Source organism: Malurus melanocephalus, unplaced genomic scaffold (assembly GCF_030028575.1).
Source record: "Malurus melanocephalus ecotype Western Australia unplaced genomic scaffold, MMel_1.1 scaffold_382, whole genome shotgun sequence".
Classification (NCBI taxonomy): Eukaryota; Metazoa; Chordata; class Aves; order Passeriformes; family Maluridae; genus Malurus; species Malurus melanocephalus.
In genome coordinates, this window is record NW_026623614.1 from 131,436 (window position 1) to 137,795 (window position 6,360).

Here is a 6,360-nt window from a genome sequence, read left to right on the forward strand (position 1 = left end):
AATCATTTGGAGAAACAGGATCATTCACTTTCCTCCGAGCCGGAGCCAGGCGCTGCCCTGTCAAAATAAAAGCCCCATGCGCCGATTAACCGCTTCCTGATCGCGGGCGCCCCGCCGGCGCCCAGCGGCACCGCCGGCGACCGGCGCCGGGGACCGGGATCGGCACCGCCGCTCGTCCCGGGCCGCCCGCGGCGAGCGGCCGGCGCCTTCCGAGTGGCCATCCAGGTGTCGCACACCCACGCGTCTCACAGACATGTACGCTATGGCACACGAGTCCCAGCCCCGCCGGGACCTGTAGAACTCTGTCCCAGTCCTCCCCGCGACAGTACGGGGGCTGCTCCTGCTGAGCATCCTTTTGCCCTTTATCATTCGAAACACCGGCCCGCAAGGCACCCGTTCTGCTCGGGCCGACACCCCGCGTGTCCTGCTCTAAAGATTTAGTGCGCCGGGGAGGTTCCACACCTGATCCCCTCTTTGCCGTATCTCCCAGAGCCTATGCGGGGTTGGGCTTCGATGATCCTTGTGGGTCACTTCCAACTCAGGATATTCTGTAATTCTGCGCACAAAGCAGAAGGACTGGCTCCAGCACCTGAGAAGAGCAGCATGTGACTATCTTTACCAACAAGTTTTCCAGCCATTAACCTCCTTCCTGCCCTGAACAACAGACACCATGGACGGGAGCCGCACAGTGCACACGCGTAGCAGGCTGTGGAGGCAGCCTGCCGGCTCCTTGGGCGATGCCACCGGCATCCTAACCGGGATGTGTCATCTTCCTGCCTGAAGCGCACCAACCGCCCAGGGGTGGGGCTGGGAGGAGAGGGACCACTTGGCAGCATCCCCAGAGTTGCAGAGCTCAAGGTGAAGTGGGGACAAGCAATCCAGCTCCACTGACGGGAGGCGGTGGCCTCGGTTGAAAATTAACACAAACTCGCCCCTCTGCTCACACCCGCCGCGCCCGCACCGGGGCGGAGGAAGCGGCTTTCCCCGGGAGCGGAGGCGGGGGACACAGATGAGGGACAGGGGTGGGAGTGTCACCCCCCAAAAGCGGGGGCGGCGCGCGGCAGCGCCCCCTGCCGGGGCGCGGGGAGAGCTCCCGCCGGGGCGGGGCAGCGAGCGCTTTCCCCCGCCCTGCACGGGCGGCTCCCGGCACCGGCAGCGACCGCTCCTCACGGGCGCGCCTCGGGGGCTGGCGGCGAATCCCGGATGGATGTCCCCTTTCCGCGGCGGAGCCCTCCCGTTCCCCACGGTGCTGCAGCGAGGCCCAGCGAAGAGCAACGGCGGCGGCCGCCGAAGGAGGGAGAAGCGCCGGCTGCTTCCAGCCCCAACTGGAAGGACGCGGCGTCGCTCTTTGCTGGCGCCTCTTTGGCACCTGGCACAGGGTGGCTTCGCCCGTTTGCAGAACTGCCTGTGGAAAGCACCAGAGGCCGAAGCAGACGGAAAGGGCTGGTTGCGGATATTCTGCGTTTCACCTCGCGGAGACGTGGTCTACAGAATGGGCAGGCACTGGGAACCCTTTTACATGGAGTATCATTTGCTTACACTAGCCACCTAAGGGAGATACACCCCTCCAGGGGAGTGTTGAGGCCATACCTCTCCCAGCCTCTCTGGTGAGCTCCCAAGTGAGTCCCAAGTCAGCAGGCACTGTCATATTTTCACACTTTCAGGCTTCCTCTTAGGAGCAGCACTGGGCTGGTGTTCCTGCAGACAGCATGCACATGTGCAGTGGGTTAAAAACGGTATCCAGCCACCCCTATCTGGCATGACAGTGCCAGCTCAATGCCAGAGGCAGACAGGCAGCTCCTTCCCTCCAGCTAGGTGTGGTATAGAGGGGACAGATGAACCACCTGTCCTCTGGGTCCCCTCCCTCCCTTGCTCCTTCCCTGCAATCTTCTGAGCTTTCTACATTACAGCCCCTCACATCTCTCCAAGCCTATGCAAATGAAAGTGGCAAAGCAAGACTGGGAAGGGTCAGCAGGAGGACCAGCTGCTGCCGGTTCAGCACTGAGCCTCTGCCTTTAATTACCATCTGCCAGGCTAGCTGCCCTGTTTGCCCTCGATGACCATTTCCAGTTTCCCCTTCCCTCCTTTGTCATCATGCCCATGCCAGGAGAGACAGAGAGGGGAGGAGAATGTGAAGCGGATTCGTTGGAGTTCCTCAAAGCCTCTCTCTGTCAAAGCCACCACTGTGGCAGCAGCTCATCCCAGGAGCTGCCTGGTACAGCAGTACCTTAGCAAGCTTCAGCCAAGATGCCCAGACTTGCTGTAACCTATTCCTCCCCTGCACAGTGTTTTCCTGCCTTTGGGCCACAAAATATACATACAACATACAAAAAAGAAAAGTCTCCCAAGCTAGTTAAGGACCAAGAGGGAGCCATCYGTGACAGTGACTCCAGCCTTCCCTGGAAAGAATTGGGACTGACCACTCAGAAGCTCCTGATCCATTTCACCTCTGTGGGATGCAGACAATACAGGGCTACAGGGACAGAAGGATCGGCCTTGTCCTATGTGTTTTGCCAACAAGGATGTGTGGAGTCCATGGAAGCCAGTCCTAAGCTATGTCCAAGGCTCTGTGGCTTGTTCATTCCCATTGACTCTCCAGAACACCAGCTCTAAGCTCAGACCTTCACAAGACCCCTGTGGGCAAGGCCCTCATTATATTTATGAATATGATTAATTAGGTCCAATTAACTATACTGGAATTAATTATGTGACTCACATTTAGCTGGAGCTGCCTCTTTGTGAAACATCTCCCCAGTGGATCGCTCCAGCAGATCCTGAGCAGGGGCCCCAGAGATAGAAGAGTCCAGACGAATTGTGCAGAAGGAAACGAGTCTGGGACTGTGCAATGCCTGTTTTAGGAGCAGCTCTCTGTTTTGCTGATCCCAGTAGCTATGGAGCTGGGAGTTGGTAGCATTAAATCCACAGACCAGCATAAAATCCACAGACCTGGCACACAGATTCCTCCTGTATTCTCCCACAAAAAAGCAACAGCCCAGCAAGAAGATGGAAGAAGCTATATTGCTTCTGCTGAGGTAGACTCAGGCCTAAAAACATTTTTTCATCTCTTCCCATGCTAAGCTCAGTCCTGCCCATCCCTATGCAGACTCCTGGCCAAAGTGTCCTCTTCTTCCCCTCAGACACTGGCACAGATTCTATCCTGTAGCCTCTTGAGTCCCTGAGCCTCATCTCCCTTGGACTGCAGTGCAAGGTCTCAATCCTACTTGTGTTTTGATAGTACCACAAAGCCATTGCTCAGGGAAAAGGGAAAAAAGCCAACCTATGAGAGGTCCCAGGTCTGCATCCAATCCTGCAGCCAGCTGGGGAAGAATGGGTTCTCTCATTTTGTGCTCCCTGGAGTTTGAGCAGGGCAGCTACCAGCAGCAGGCCACTGCAAGGAGCCTGCACTACCTTTGCCACCTCTGCAGCTGCCTAGGCAGCCTGTGCCATCATCTAGATGGACCTGGACAAAATCAGAAGTGCTTCGTTTGGCTTCTCCTTTTAAACAGGATCCCCTTTCCTTATCAACCATCACATCTCCAGCAGACCAAGACTGTTCTCCCCCTGCAGTCAAAAGAAACTTGGAAGCTCAAAGACAGCACATGAAGCAATGCAGCTAGCCAGCCAGCCAGAGTCTCCTGAATAGCATCCTCATGCTACATCTGGGCACTGGCCCCCCTCCATACAGTGGGATTTTCCTTTGCTGCGGTCCTAAAGGCAAAACACAGCCTGCATTGAGGTACGGAGGGAGAATTTAATCAAACTGAGACAAATCCCCTTTCCAAATGAAAGTATGCTTCTGCAGCCCACAGCATGGCTGACAGATCTTGATCTAGCAAAGACAAACTCTTGACATGGTTCCAGGATCACAAAGATACCAAGACTCAGCATCCTGGATGTCTTGCTATTGCTGCGATGCCTGATGCACGCCTGATGCCTGTATAGATGCAGGTAGGATGCAGCTCTTCAAATCTTCTTCCCTTCTTGTTACTCCTGAATGTCAATCTTATCCTCCCAACACCTCAGATGCTCGCTGCAGCCCTAGTGAAATCATCTCAGGTACCACCTGATGCTACTGGAACCCTGGCATAGGATATGAGCTTCACTCCTACCACAACCGCCTGGCCTCAGATGGCTTTTGCTATCTGGTCTAGATGTATTTGGGCTGCTCTGCGTGGAGCCCTSGCTTGGCTGTCCCTGGTGTTGGGACACTACTGCCGTCTGGGGCAGAAGCTGCCAAGCAGCAAACTGAGACAAGGCGGAGGTTTACTGGCACCAGAGCTGCAAGGGAACTTCTATCCCTGCCACCCGGTAGGGCCAGGAGAGCCGGAGCCCACCGGGGCCGGGCACCGCGCCCGCTGCCGCCGCACGAGGAGGGGGCGCGAAGGGCTAAATGGTTTGGCGAGGCCAGCAGCGTTATAAACGCGGCCATCGGCGGAGCCAGCGCCTCCCACCACGCCCGGGGTTGGGCTGGAGGGAGCGGGAGGGTGGCGGCGGCAGGGACTCTTATCCTGATACGGAGCCTTCCGCCGAGTGCGGGTCTGAAAACACTGAGCGGCGGGACTGGCTCCGCGGCCGCGGCGACACAAAGCACGCAGAGTCCTGGTCCAAASCCCAGGCGGGAGGGAGCCGGGGGTCTCGGTAGGGATGCAGGGTTTCTCGACGGCTGCGGGTTCTCCCATCCCGGGGCATCCCGGCTGGCCACGCAGGCAGAAGCAGCCTCCACACGCATCCCGCGCCTGCTGGAACAGGCCGGCGGCTCCCAAAGCTCCGTGTCCGCTCCGCCAGCCCCCCCGGCAAGGCGGGACCCCGGGGCAGCCTCGGYGTGCACAGCACACACCGTGCTCACGTGCGCAGACGGGCAAAGCATCAGGCAGATGTGCCCGGGATGGGTGTTGGCAAGTGTGCTGGGGCATACACACGTTCTGCAGGCACGCATGAGCATGTGCAACCGCAAACAGCCGCAACAGAGCACGGCACATGGGCGCCAGCCCTAGAGCTACGCTGTAGAGCAAGCAATGTGTGGTGCGTAGTACCAGGGAATAAGGAGGTAGTCAAGGAAGGTGCAAGAATTGCTTTTGCTGTCGCTGCTACTACAGTCTTACAAGGCAGAACTAGAAACAGACCAATCCCTCCCYTGGATTTATTTACTCAGTGCTTTTATCTCCAGAGGACTCCGGAAGCTTGGTCACTGCAAATGTGCAAGCCTGTGCCAACCAATTGCAAAGCAGAGATCAGGAAGGGTTTCAGAGAGGTCACAGGCCTGACACAAATCGAACTTTATACAATGTCTCTATTAGGATTTGGGGTCACTTAAAATCATCACTCTGTAAACTGGGTCATAACTGGAAAAGTTAGCAAGCTGCTGCCTTGTGTCATCTTCCAGCATAACAAGGACTTGTTTTGGTGATAACTTGGACTACCACTTGAGACCCCCATTATTCCCACATGCAGTCTCTGTTCCTAAGACATTCATGTGCATCTTGGTCTGTGCAATAYCTCAACCACACAAATCTCCAGCTCGGGGAAGAACCTCTCCCAGCATCTCAGGGACAGACCTGTTTTGCAGGGAAGCAGGGCACATGCCCTGGTACAAAGGGCTGACACAGCCAGATTTACCTGCATCAACACTCAGCTGCCTGGCTAGGCCCATGTGCCCTGCATATTTCAGCAAGGGTGACCATCTGAGTGAGGCAGACTCTACCTAGGTGTTCAGGCTCTGTTTCATAAGTTTTCACCCAGCCCTGTTTCATATGTACCTCTGTCTCCCAAAACATGTGCATTTACACAGGTGTGAGGGTACTCCCAGGCCGGAAGTGCTGAGTACCTTGTCCAAATGCTGTGAGGACTCTACAGAATTTGGGACAAATAAAAGGTCCTTTTTTGCAAGACAACCTCATCCCTGAGCAGCTACTTATTGCTTGCATTTCTATTCTCTCATGCTCCAGATGTCTCCACCTTCCCTGACAGCCTGCCCTTTGCATGGAGCCCTAGGACTCAGAGGAACTCTCAAAGCCCTGCCTGCCCTTGCCACAATGCCCAGCACGGTGAGCTCGGTCCTGAAGGCTGGCTGCCTCTCCCCAAGCTCCTCCTGTCCAGTGTCAGCATCATTGAACATTCTTGCTGGTACCTGCCGCCCATACACAGAAGGGCGGCTGGTCAAGCCTTGGRAGCACTCGCGCATCCCTCGTTGCATGTGCAGAGCGATGGAGAGGGCACAGAGAGGAGACAGAAAGGTTTCCCCTCAGTGAAGGAGGCTGCACTGCGCGCATAGCCTGCCTCCCGCTACCACCACCCGGGGGACACACGGACGGGACGGGGGGCGGCGGGACCCTCCCCCGGGACACACGGACGGGACGCGGG